Below are 12,941 nucleotides of genomic sequence, written 5' to 3' on the forward strand. Positions count from 1 at the left end.
ACCTATATCGGCGATGGTGCTTTTCATCTGCAAGTCAAGAAGCCCAATGCAAACTGGCTGAATTTAAGTAAGGAAATTTATTACACTACAAAACTATATGGTTCCAGCATGGTTTATGTCGGTCACAAATGTTGTGACCTTTTGCTTTCTCCATTTCTCCATCCATTCATGGTTGGCTGTGTTTTTAGTTAAGTTCACCTCCTTGTGATTTCAAGAGGGCTTCCAGAAGCTTCTGAAGCTATGGCCGTCCTTGGGGACATTCAGCATGGAAAAGCAAGTCCGCTTCTCCTGTATTTCAAGCAAAAGCATGAGACTGAGTCTTTCTAGCCCTGCTGGTTGATTTGGCTACGTCATCATCACTGAACCAATCACTAGTTGCCTAAGGAGGAATGCACTGATTGGCTCGGCCTCAGTCATAGGCTCCACCCCCTTAAGCCTGGAGTGAGTTAGTTTCATCCAAGCACTTGGCTGAGAGTAGGCTAGAGGACCTCTCTCCAGGACAAGATCATTACCCTATCAAGAAGGGTGAGGGGGTGGAATTCCACTGCTCTCTTTCTGTGTGTACAGTTTGAGAAACTTCCTGGGAAAGAATTCATGTCAAAGGTACTTGTTCAGCTCAAAGATGATGGGTCAGAAGTGAGAGGTCATTCCGAGACCAGCCCTCAGATTACTCTCCTCCCATCCCACATGGACACAGGCCTGAGCCCTAGAGACAGGGCGATACTATTTTACAGCCCCATAATCTTTTCTTTTTAAAATTTTTATTTTTTAAAGATGACCGGTAAAGGGATCTTAACCCTTGACTTGGTGTTGTCAGCACCATGCTCTCCCGAGTGAGCCACAGGCCAGCCCCAGCCCCAACCCCATAATCTTTTCTTTCTTTTGTTACCTTTTTCTTTTTCATTTCTTTCTTTTCTTTTTTTTTTTTTTTTTTTTTTTTTTTTTTTTTGTGGCTGCTATCTGGTAAGGGCATCTGAACCTTTGACCTTGGTGTTATAAGACTGTGCTCTAACCAACCCATAATCTTTTAAGAGTGACAGAAAGTGGTGTGTCCGTGACCCTGGGCGTCAGCACAGATTGTGGCTGATACTGATAGTTGCTTATCTAATATCCTTTCTTCTCATTCTTCACTATTTTCTTTTGGGCAGATCTGTGCCCACTTAAACCGTCACCTTCCCAGCCTTCCTTGAGGCTAGAGGTGGCCATGTGAAAGCATTCTTGCCGATGAGATGTAAGCAAAGCTTTGCTGGAGGTATCTGGAACGGCTCTTGCTTTCACATCGAAAGGGCACACTCAGGACCGGTTCTGCCCGGTACTCACCCCCTTCTTTCTGCCTTGGCCATAGACTTGATCACTGGAGCTGAAGCAGTCATTTGGCAGTCAAGAAAATCATAGACACAGGCCCTGTTAACATTAAAATGCTAAAACAGTGGTATAAATACCTATATTTGTGTATCTTTTGATTTTTCTTTCTAATTCTCTTTTGAATCTTTATTTATGTGCTTGTTCCTCTCTTTACCTTAGTACACAGGCTTTTTTTTTTAAAAAAAAAAGCCTGTGTACTGGGGCCGGCCTGGTGACTCACACTGTAGCAGTGAGTCACCAGGCCGGCCCCAGTACACAGGCTTTTTTTTTTAAAAAAAAAAGCCTGTGTACTGGGGCCGGCCTGGTGACTCACACTGTAGCAGTGAGTCACCAGGCCGGCCCCAGTACACAGGCTTTTTTTTTTAAAAAAAAAAGCCTGTGTACTGGGGCCGGCCTGGTGACTCACACTGTAGCAGTGAGTCACCAGGCCGGCCCCAGTACACAGGCTTTTTTTTTTAAAAAAAAAAGCCTGTGTACTGGGGCCGGCCTGGTGACTCACACTGTAGCAGTGAGTCACCAGGCCGGCCCCAGTACACAGGCTTTTTTTTTTAAAAAAAAAAGCCTGTGTACTGGGGCCGGCCTGGTGACTCACTGCTACAGGTTGCGCCCGCACCTCGCTCAGCCAGTGAGCGGCCGGTCTGTATGTGGGATCCGAACCCTCGGCGGGAGCGCCGCCGTGCTCCCAAGCGGCGCACTGTAGCAGTGAGTCACCAGGCCGGCCCCAGTACACAGGCTTTTTTTTTTAAAAAAAAAAAAAAGATGACTGGTAAGGGAATCTTAACCTGTGACTTGGTGTTATCAGCACCACACTCTCCCAAGTGAGCCACGGGCTGGCCCATCAGTACACAGGTTTGTGAGAAAAACAAATCCTATTTTTTAGGTCCTTGTTAGGAAAAGTGTGGTCCATGGACCTCCAACATTAGCATTCCGAGTGAGCGTCTTAGAAATTCAGAATGTCAGGCCTGCCCAGTTCCAAATCACAATCTACAAGATCCTCAGTGGACTCACAAGTACATTTAAGTGTGAGTTGGAATCTAGTAGAGAACTTAAGAAAAAGAAGTGCAAGATGCTATGGTTTTGGTAATTGTAGGAGTGTGGCTGAATGCAATCCCAACCAATACCCAGAGGTTGCCTGGACCCCACAAGGTTGGGTGACATTTTTGGCATCAGTGGTAGTGGGAGATCATCACAGACAGCTGGAGCAGAATGGAAGAAACATGGCAGGGCAGCCAGGAGGACCAGTGTGTGGAGCATCTGTGACATATTTATTAAATACTCAGATGGTGTTTACTATGTTCCAGGCATGGTTACAAACATTATGCAGATATTAGCTTATTTAATCCCCATGGCAACCTTATGAATCATTCCATGGCTAAGTAAACTGAGGCATAGATAGGGTAAGTCATAGAGTTGATAAGTGGCAAAGCCAAGATCGGAACCCAGGTGGTGTGTTTCCAGAATCTGTGCTCTCTTCCCGGAGGTTTTCCCGTAGTCTTTGGGAAGAATTTTAAGGGAGCCAAAGAAACTGCAGAGAGGGTATAGGGTGGATAAGTGTTCTTTCATGTTCCTATTTTTACCCCCTAACCAGTGTGGTTTGGGAAGGATGGGTTAAACATTCATTATCTAATTTAATCTTCAAAACTTCATTCTAGCAACACTTATTTATTGAGCACCTGGTAAGTATGTGCCATGAATTGGTGGTACAACGATGAACAAGATCCTACTCCTGCCTCTGCAGACTTAGTGGGGACACAGGCAGGTAAAGAGTTCTGATGTGGTGCGATTAGTCCTATGAAGGACCATAGCAATGTGGACAGCACTATAGGAGCACTGAAAAGTGACACCTAATTCAGACTGGTGGGGATGCCTAATCCAGGAGGGCTTCTAGGAGGAAGAAAAAGCCAGATGAGACCTGCAGGGTGACCAGGAGATACTCAGGCAAATCTGGGTTGTATAAATGTGCTTCTGAGGCAATAACAAATACAAGGCACAGAGATGGGCAAGCAAGCACCATGCTGGAGGGCCACTGACGCTATTTTTTCAACAGCCAGCTCTGAGGGGTAAGTATGATTAATTCCCCTTTTACACTTGTGGAAACTGAGGTCCTAAGAGGCTAAGCAATGTGCCATGTGTTAGTGTTACACAGCAAATAAGTAGCAGAGACAGGTTCTAAATCAAGATCTAAATCAAGATCTAAGGGATGGCCAGTTAGCTCAGTTGGTTAGAGTGCAGTGTTATAACACCAAGGTCAAGGATTTGGTTCCTCATTGGCCAGATGCAAAGAAAAAAAAAAAAATCAAGATCTGACACCAAAGGCTATATTCCTTCCTCTGCACTTTATCCTGCTCCCTCAGACCTAGGGACCCTGTGCTTTGTGGTGCCTAGAGACTTTGACCTGTAGTAACCCCTGTAACTAGTGTTTAGAGTCAAAAGGAGCCCCGGAGGCTTCCCTCACATTCTTGTTTTTCTCTTGCTACACCCCTGAACCCTAATGGGCTTTGGATCTTCTGGGGGTGGGGGTGGGGTTGTTTTATTGGCTGTGCTCTGTAACTAGGTTCCATGTGACTGAGTGCTGTGCCTGCCTGGCTGGTCTTAGCTGATGAGTGGCTGTCCCTGGGGAATGTTCTATGTGTTTTTCCAGCCCTGATCCCTGACCCCACACCTCTAGATATTCTCCACTAGCCAGCACATTAAACATCTTTTTCTAGCTTCTTTAACAAACTGCTGGTCTCCTCCCACCCCATGTCCTCCCATGCCTAACTTGGGGGCTGACACATTATCACACAGATTTCTTCCTGCGCCTTGGATTTCTCTGTCACTGACCCAATGCAGTGAGGCTGCCAAACGTGCTGTGGTCATCCCAGGCTAAATTAATGGAAGAATAGGTTCCAGACCAGGAAGGTGGACTTGGGTCAGCCCTCACCAGAGAAGAACATTCAGTTCCGAGAGGAAGTTTGCCAAAAGGCAGCGAGTTCAGAGGAGACGGCTCAGAGAGTGAAGGGCTCCAATCCAAAACGTATGAGTAACATTGAAAGAATTAGGGCTGTCTGGCCTGAAGCAGAGATGACTCAGGAGGAGTTCACTCTCAAATGAGGCTGCAGGGGACTGCAGGGGAAACTTCAGGATCCACTCTCACTGCCACTTAGAATTCATTCCTCTGCTGGCCACTGGGCAGTCAGTGCTCCTGTGTCCCCTCCAAGTTCCCTCTCTCATTCCTCTTACCAAGTCTTCCAACTTCCCCCTCTTCTGAAACCCACAACCCCGCTATCTTTCTCTCATTTTCACAAAATGATGTTGCTTTCTTTCCTGAGAAAATGGAGGCCAGTGAGAAAAAAATCTCTGCACCATCAACTAAACAGTATCTGAACCAAACCTTTCTTCCTTGCTTCTGATGCTATGGAAGAGAGACTGGACTCCTTCCAAAGTCACTCCTTCTACCTGAACTTTGGAGTCCATCTGTCAACTTTGTTCTTATTTCTCCATTTCCCACTATGCTGGGGTTCTTCTCCCCCTCCTATAAAGAATGGCTCAACCTAATGTAGAGAGATAAAAAAATGTTTAAGTTAAACAACAGCATCACGTTTAATGCTGAACACTAGAAATATTTTCCATTAAAGTCAGGAACAAGATAAGAGAAATAATATTGCCACTATTATTTAACATTGTTCTAGGTAAACCAAGATAAAAATAAGAATTTTAAGAATTACAAAGTGGAGACAACATGAGTATTTGCTGGTAATATGATTTTATATCTACATAATCCAAGAGTACCATTGGAAAAATCTCTTACAAACAATAAATTAAGTCAGTAAAGTAGTTGATTACAAAACTATTATCTGAAATCAACAGCATATTACATTTCTGAAAAAAAAAAAGCTAGAAAACTAGATGGAAGAAAATGTTGTACTTAAAATAGCACCAATACCAACTATTACAACATCAGCAACAACAAAAAATGAATAAAAATGAAAGAAGAAACTAAAAAAACCTACCCTACTTATCAATTAGAAGATTTAATGATGTAAAGGTGCATATTCTTTCTCAATTAAACTTTACCTTTAATTTTTATATCAATAAAGATATGAGGTTTTTTGGAAGTAGACTCACTGAGTCTAAAGTTCAAATGAAAAAAATAAACAAGCAAGGCTAGCCAGGAAAATTCTGGAAATGGAAAGTAATAAAGAAAGATTAACCTTAGAAGTACTGGAGCATACTATAAAGCTGCATTTATGAAAAATGCTTGGTATTGGTGCATGAAGAAAAAGGCAGATTAACAAAACAGATTAGAATGTAGAAATAGACCCAAATACATTCGATAAGCAAGTATATATTAAAGATGTATTTCAAATCAGGAATAAAATAATAAAATTAGACGGTGTAATAATTGGTGCTGGAGTAATTGGCTAGCCATTTGGAAACGCTTAAGGTAAAGGTGGATGCCTGATTCCTTACATCAAGTAAATTCTAGATAGGTGATTTAAATGTAAGTAAATGACATGGGGAGGGGGGACGTGGCAGTACACATACACAAACACACAGAGAGACACACAGACAATCTTGAATTGGAGAAAATCTTTTAAAAGAAGACCCCAAACTCAGATGCCAAGAAGGAAACATTGTCTACATAAGATTTAAAATAGCTGCACCATGTAAAAATACTACAGACTAAGTTAAAAGGTAGGTAACAGGGTTTTTAAAAAAAGTTTTTACAATCCAGATGATAAAAAAAAGAACCAATTTCCTTAATATATAAAGAGCTCTCATAATTAAAAAGAAAAATATAAATAGCTTTTAAATTGGACAAAAAATGTGAAGATACAGCTCATTCTAAAACAAAGAAATAAAAATTTCTCATAAACAAATAAAAACACAGAAAAAGTTTCTTAACCTCACTAGTGACTGAAGATATACAAATTAAAGTGAGATAACAGATTGGCAAAGATAACAGTGCCTAATCATGCCCACAATAAGTAAGACGAAACAGGTCCTTTCATAAACTGCTGGTGAGGATGTAAACTGGCACAATCTCTTTGAAAGGCAAACTTGTAATATTTATCATTATTTTAAAATAATGCTTATATCCTTTGACCCAGAAATTCGACTTCTATGAATCTCTGCTACAGACATCTCAAATATATGAACAAATGTGTAAATAGAAGAATTAAAAAAAAAATCACAAATAGAAAAGTTCAAAGTACAGAAAAAGAACTTTTTCCTCCAAACGAATTGTTGAGTAAATTGCTGATACAGTCTAGAAATAGACCCAAATATCAGGGTAGTTCAAAAAATTTGTGGAAAATTTGAATGAAAAAAATAACACAAATCTTTCTGTGAACTTTTCGAAGACCCTTGTACAAGTCACATTATTCTGGAATAAATTAGTGTATATTTCCTACAGGCTAGGTAATTCTACTACATAACCTCAATTCAACCATTGAAATCAGGAAATTAACACTAATACCATCAAATCCTTACAGCCCATTCAGGCCCATGATTATAATAACAATGTTTTTTTAGCAAAGGAACCCAGTTCAGAATCAAGCATTGCTTTTAGTTGTCATAGCTCTTTAGTCTCCTTCAACCAGAAACACTTCCTTAGCTTTCCTTGACTTTCATAATCTTGATGGTTTAAAAAATTACAGGCCAGCAGTTTTGAAGAATGTCCCACAATTAAGTCTGTGTGAGGTTTCCTTATGATCAGATTCAAGTTGTGCATCTTGGACGGGAACAGCACAGGGTGATGCTACATCTTTCTCATTGCATCCTATCACGTGGTGCTAGGTCTTTTTTTCCTTCCACCCTGGAGAAGGAATAGATTTTGTTTTGTCCCAGTCCTGATGGTGTTCATTCTGGTCACTTGATAAAGGTAGCTGTTTTCTTCCTTGAAATTTATAAGCATTTTGTGGGAGGTGTTTTGAAATTATGTAAATATACTGTATCTCATCAAGCTATTTTTTTGAAACAGCTTTTATTGACTCTTATTTAAAGTGCAGAATTTGATAAGTTTTGACATATGTATATAGTTGTGAAACCAGCACCGTAATGAAGATAACATATTCATCATTCCCAAAAGTTTTCTTCCGCCTTTTCTAATCTTTCCCTCTTACCTTTCCCTACATCTTTCCTAATCCTGGGCAATCAATGACCTTCTTTCTATTACTATAGAATAATTTGCATTTTCTAGATTTTTTTTTTTTTTTTTTTAAAGATGACCGGTAAGGGGATCTTAACCCTTGACTTGGTGTTGTCAGCACCACGCTCAGCCAGTGAGCGAACCGGCCATCCCTATGTGGGATCCGAACCCGGGGCCTTGGTGTTATCAGCACCGCACTCTCCCGAGTGAGCCACGGGCCGGCCCGCATTTTCTAGAATTTTATATAAACCGAATCATACTGTTTGTTTTCCCCAACCCCCTTTTTTCTGGTCTGTGTTTTTTTGTGGTTTTGGTGGGGGGGGTTGTTTTTTTGGCAGCTGACTGGTATGGTGTTCCAAATCCTTGACCTTGATCCATGGTGTGATAACACAGTACTCTAACCAATTCACCTAATGGGCTAGCCCAGGTCTACGTTCTTTCTATCAGCATAATTATTTTGAAATCCATCCATGCTGTGTATTTAAGTAGTTCATTCCTTTATATTGATGAATAGTATTCCATTACATGGAACTCAAATTTGATGTGACTTGGTTGATTTTATTTTATTTATTGTTATTATTATTTTTTGGTGACTGGCCAGTACAGAGAACCAAACCCTTTACCTTGGTATTACAAGGCTGTGCTCTAACCATCTGAGCCAACTGGCCAGCTCTTGGTTGATTTTAAAGTTACATTTTGACTATTTGTTTTCTATTTGTCCCATTTGTTCTTTGTTTCCATTTTCCTTTTTTCCCCTGCATATTTTTGATTGAGTAATTTTTTTTTTCCTTTTTGTCTTTTTTCGTGACCGGTAAAAGGATCGCAACCCTCAGTGTCACGCCCGCACCACGCTCAACCAGTGAGCGGACTGGTCTCTATATGGGATCCGAACCCTCGGCAGGAGTGCCGCCGCACTCCCAAGCGCCGCACTCTACTGAGTGCGCCACCAGGCCAGCCCTAATTGAGTAATTTTTATGACTCTATTTTATTCCTTTGAAGAGTCCCAAGACCATTCAATGGTAAAAGGACAATCTTTCAACAAATGGTGCTGGGAAAGCTAGATACCTACATGCAAAAGAATGATGTTGGACCCCAGGAATGAAAGAGAGAGAGAGAGAGAGAGAGAGAGTGTGTGTGGTGGTGTGTGTGTGTGTGTTGCAGGGGGATGGGAGGGGCAGGTGATGTCTGAGAAGAGGCACAGGGGAATTTCCTGGGGTAATGGAAGTGTTCTTTATATTTACTGTGGTAGTGGTTAAGTGGGTGTTTTGGTCAAAATGCATCAAATTTTTCACTTTAAATGTGTGGATTTTATTATACGTAAACTATACCACAATAACAAAATTTTAAAAAGGAAAAAGGAGCATCTGTGGAGCTTTCAGGGTGTATTGGGGGGGTGGCAGTGGAGAAACAGGAAGGAAAGACTAAGAAAGCAGGTTAGAGACAAAATAGCTGCTGCACTGGATGATGGGAAGGGAAAAGTCTGAGCTGACTCTTAGGTTTCTGGCTGGGGTTTAGTGACTGCTAGTGTTATTACTGACCTGGAGAAAACTGGGAAAGAGACAATTCTGTATGTGGTGGTGGTGGTTAGTTGGGAGAAAGAATGAGGAGGCTAAATTTTGACATCAGTCTGAGATACAGCATGTGCAGTAGTGAAACTGCCTATAGGTGCTGACACCTGCCAACTTCACTGACTCTTCCAGTGTGGACAATCCCAAGCATTTATGTAGTAAAAGACATTTTATCTTATTATAGTTACTTTTCTTTTATTTCTCCTTTATATGAGACATAAGTCATTATACATGTATTTTGAAATTATGTCTTATAATAGATTATATTATCTGTGATTACCATTTTGGGATAGTAGGGGCGGTGTTATGAAATATTTGTTATCAAAAGGGGGTGCAGAGATATGACTGAGAAACAGAGATCTACAATGTACTGTTAGTGATGTGGGTTCAGAAGCCAAATCACTTGTTTTTTTTACCACTTATTATTTATGTGACTTTGGGCAAGTTAATTACCCTCATCTGCAAACTGGGAACTATATTCCTACCTCATAGGGCTGTGTGAGGACACCAATTAGTGATTAGTTAACATTTGTAAAGCACTTAGAACAGTGCCTGAGTGGCCCATGTTAAGTACCAAATAAATTTTAGTTAAATAAAAGAAATACACTCTTTTCAGGAAATCTTATCCACATCCATATCTTCAATTTCCATTTATACATTATTGTGGAAAGATTTGTAAATTTAAAAATATTATGGTGAAGCTTGCCTAAAAAATACACATACATATCTTACGATGGTATTTGGTAAAGCCTTGGGAGAAAAAATCCTTTTCTTTCAAGTACATTATTTCTGAAGTATTAGACTAGTCACTTCCCTTTCTCAGTAAGATAAGGAAAGGAGGTTGGAGAACATTTATGTTCTGGTAACCTCAGGAACCCAAGGAACAAAGACAAGTGGCGGAAAGGTCTTACTTAAATTTAAATTTGTATAGCCTCTGTTTCTTTATGTAGGAGCTTGTTTCTGATTTTGTTCTTAATGGATTATGCAAGGAAAATGAAAACGGTGGCTCCAGTGGATTTAAAGCCAGACACAATATGAAACCTGTTTTCGTCCACAAGGATGACCCACAAATTTAAATCTCCATCCTGAGACCCTTCCTCTATTGTGTCCAGTTCCTGGCTTAAGTGTCCCTCATCCTTGAGTTCTCAAGTGAAGGTTTACATTTTCAAAGAAACCTTCTTTGCTCACACAATCTATGTTATGCTCCTTTCTGTTACACTTTCTTAGAGCAACATTTCTTTCTGTGCACGTGCTGTGGTTGTAATTATATACTTTATAGTTTGCTTTTAAAAAAAAAAAAAATCTGTCTGCCTTGCTGTATTTAATCCACCAAAATAGATCCTCACAAGTGCCAGAGAACCAGGCCCAAGCACAGTACCTGGCCCAAAGTCGGTGCTCAATAAATATTTTTTGTGGGGGTGAATTGTCATTCTGGCATTCTGGGGTACACAGGTAAGATATGGGCTAAAGATATGAATTTGCAAGTCATCTGCATTTAGATAGTACTAAAATACAAGAGAATAGATGAGATTACCTAAGCCAAAGAGAAAGTGGAGAGAGAGGGAAAAGTCTGGAACAGAACCTTGGGGGTGGATCTCCAACACTTATTTGGTATAAAGCAGATGTTCGCAAAGGATACAAAAAAGGAATGCCGGGCCGGCCCGGTGGCTCACTTGGGAGAGTGTGGTGCTGATAATACCAAGGCCCTGGGTTCGGATCCCATATAGGGATGGCCGGTTCGCTCACTGGCTGAGCGTGGTGCCGACAACACCAAATCAAGGGTTAAGATCCCCTTACTGGTCATCTTTTTAAAAAAAAAAAAAAGGAATGCCTACAGAGGTAAAAAGAAATGCAGAATATGCTGTCAAGATGGCCAAGAAAAAAGACTCCCTCGAAAAGGAGTGATCAGTTGGGGCAAATACAGCTAAGAAGTAAATCAACATGAGGACAGAAATGTTTTCATTGAGTTTGGCAAGGTCAAGGTCATTTGTGACCTCGATAAGAGCAGTTTGGGGGAATGGGTGGGGTTGTAGGTTGGGAAAAGGTGAGCAAGTAGGAGCAGCTTGTGTAGAACACTTTTCCAATAAGCGTTGCTGGGAAGAAGAGCTGCAAAATGGAACTGGGGAGGAATGAGGCATCAAAAGAGTTTTTTTTTTTTTTTTAAAACAGAAGTTACTAGAGTTTGTACAGTGATGGGAAATAGTAGAAAGAGAGACTGATTACTTAGTGAAGAGAAAGGATAATAAAAGGAGAATTTCCCTTAGTAGGTCCCCATAAGGAATCAGTGCTGGTTTCATATTATCACTCTTCTTTATCCCACCTCTATGTAACAAATTTAAGCAAGCGGTAATTAAAAAGTGACTAACTAGCATGACCTCACATAGTACAGTCTATATTGCAGCCCAGGAGGCATCATATGGGACATGTCAAACCACTCTGCACAGACCTTTAAGAAATCACGTCTTCTTAGCTTCTCTGGGGCTGAGAAATAGTTCCAGCGTTTCTCATCCTTGGTACTGTTGGTATTTTGGTTCAGATATCCTTGTGTTGTAGGGGACTGTCCTGTGCATTGTATGATGCTTAGCAGAATCCCTGGTCTCTACCCACTAGATAACAGTAGCATCCATTGTGACAACCAAAATCCAAATATTGCTAAATGTCCCTGGGGTTGGGGTGAGGGGCACCAATTGGGAAATACTGAGTTATTCAAACCTAAGGAAGTCTAATAAAAAATATCAGCTAATTTTAACAGCTGTGCAAATGTTGATAAATATTACTGTTTTCATTGCCTTATGCTGTTGTGGAAAAATTATTTATAAACCTGGTATGGAAACATATTGTGCTGTACATATATGTTTATAATTTTTAACTCCTAAAGAAATACTGTAATATAATTTTTAACATTTTAAGTAGAAAGGATCATGAAAGAAAAACAAATATGTGTATGGGTGAATCAGCCTTAGGGATGATAGCAGGAAAAAAAGTCACTAGCATTTTGTCAGTGCCCCCTACATTTTACAGTATGTAAACCTGATCTTTGTCTTCAAAAAAGTGATGTTTTATAAGCTTTTTATATGCTTATTGTATAAAAACAAAACAGATATTCTAAAAGAAAAAAATAAAAACTTTTATCAGTTAACATTTTGGTGCATATACCTTATGATTTTCTGTACATTTGCTCATTTGCTTGTTTACTATACATCTCTCTCAGAGAGGACAGGAACTCGACAGTCTAGAGAGATTTTGCTTTTAACAGGAGAGATTCGAGCACGTTTTAAAGCCAGTTGAAGGACTTAGGTTAGGGGGGGAAATGGCATAATCCATAGAATGAGGTTTCTGAGAAGGTAAGAGGAAATGAATTTTAAGTAGAGAGGATAAAGCGTTGTGAGGATGGAAAGAACACACGGATATATGTATCTTATTGTACCTACATGTATCTATATTGCTGTATCTACCTGTAGGTATGTGTGTGTATTATTGTATCTGCATGTACGTATCTCATTGTATCTACATATATGTATGTATCTTAGTGTATCTACATGTATATACTTTAGTGTGTCTACATGTTTCCTACTGTGTAGCTACTCTTCACTTATTCTATTGTAACCATTTCTCCCATGCCGGTGTTCTTCCTCCACATCACTTTCACAGTATCCTAATACATGCCAGTAGCTCACTTTTTAAGGCCATCTCGTAATGTTGGACGTTTTGGTCATTGACAATTTTTCACCATCATCAATGCCCCGACTTAATATCTTGATGGTGAAATATGTGTAGATCCCCAGGATTATTTCCTGAGCAGAAGTTCGTGCAAGTGTGATTACTGAGTCAAAGGGTCTGCAAGATTCGGTGGATAAAAATCTCATCTGCACCTC

General features: G+C 40.2%; 1 long non-coding RNA gene across 1 annotated transcript; it reads right to left on the reverse strand.

Annotated features, from left to right (window-relative positions):
- Positions 1–58: 58 nt before the first annotated feature.
- Positions 59–1,399, reverse strand: LOC103587060. Its single transcript, XR_550191.1, has 2 exons — positions 1,321–1,399; positions 59–288 (listed from the first exon to the last, which is right to left on the reverse strand). It is a non-coding gene; the product is annotated as an uncharacterized LOC103587060 (long non-coding RNA).
- Between the last annotated feature and the right edge of the window lie 11,542 nt (positions 1,400–12,941).

This window comes from Galeopterus variegatus, unplaced genomic scaffold, assembly GCF_000696425.1.
Source record: "Galeopterus variegatus unplaced genomic scaffold, G_variegatus-3.0.2 Scaffold411, whole genome shotgun sequence".
NCBI classification, from domain to species: domain Eukaryota; kingdom Metazoa; phylum Chordata; class Mammalia; order Dermoptera; family Cynocephalidae; genus Galeopterus; species Galeopterus variegatus.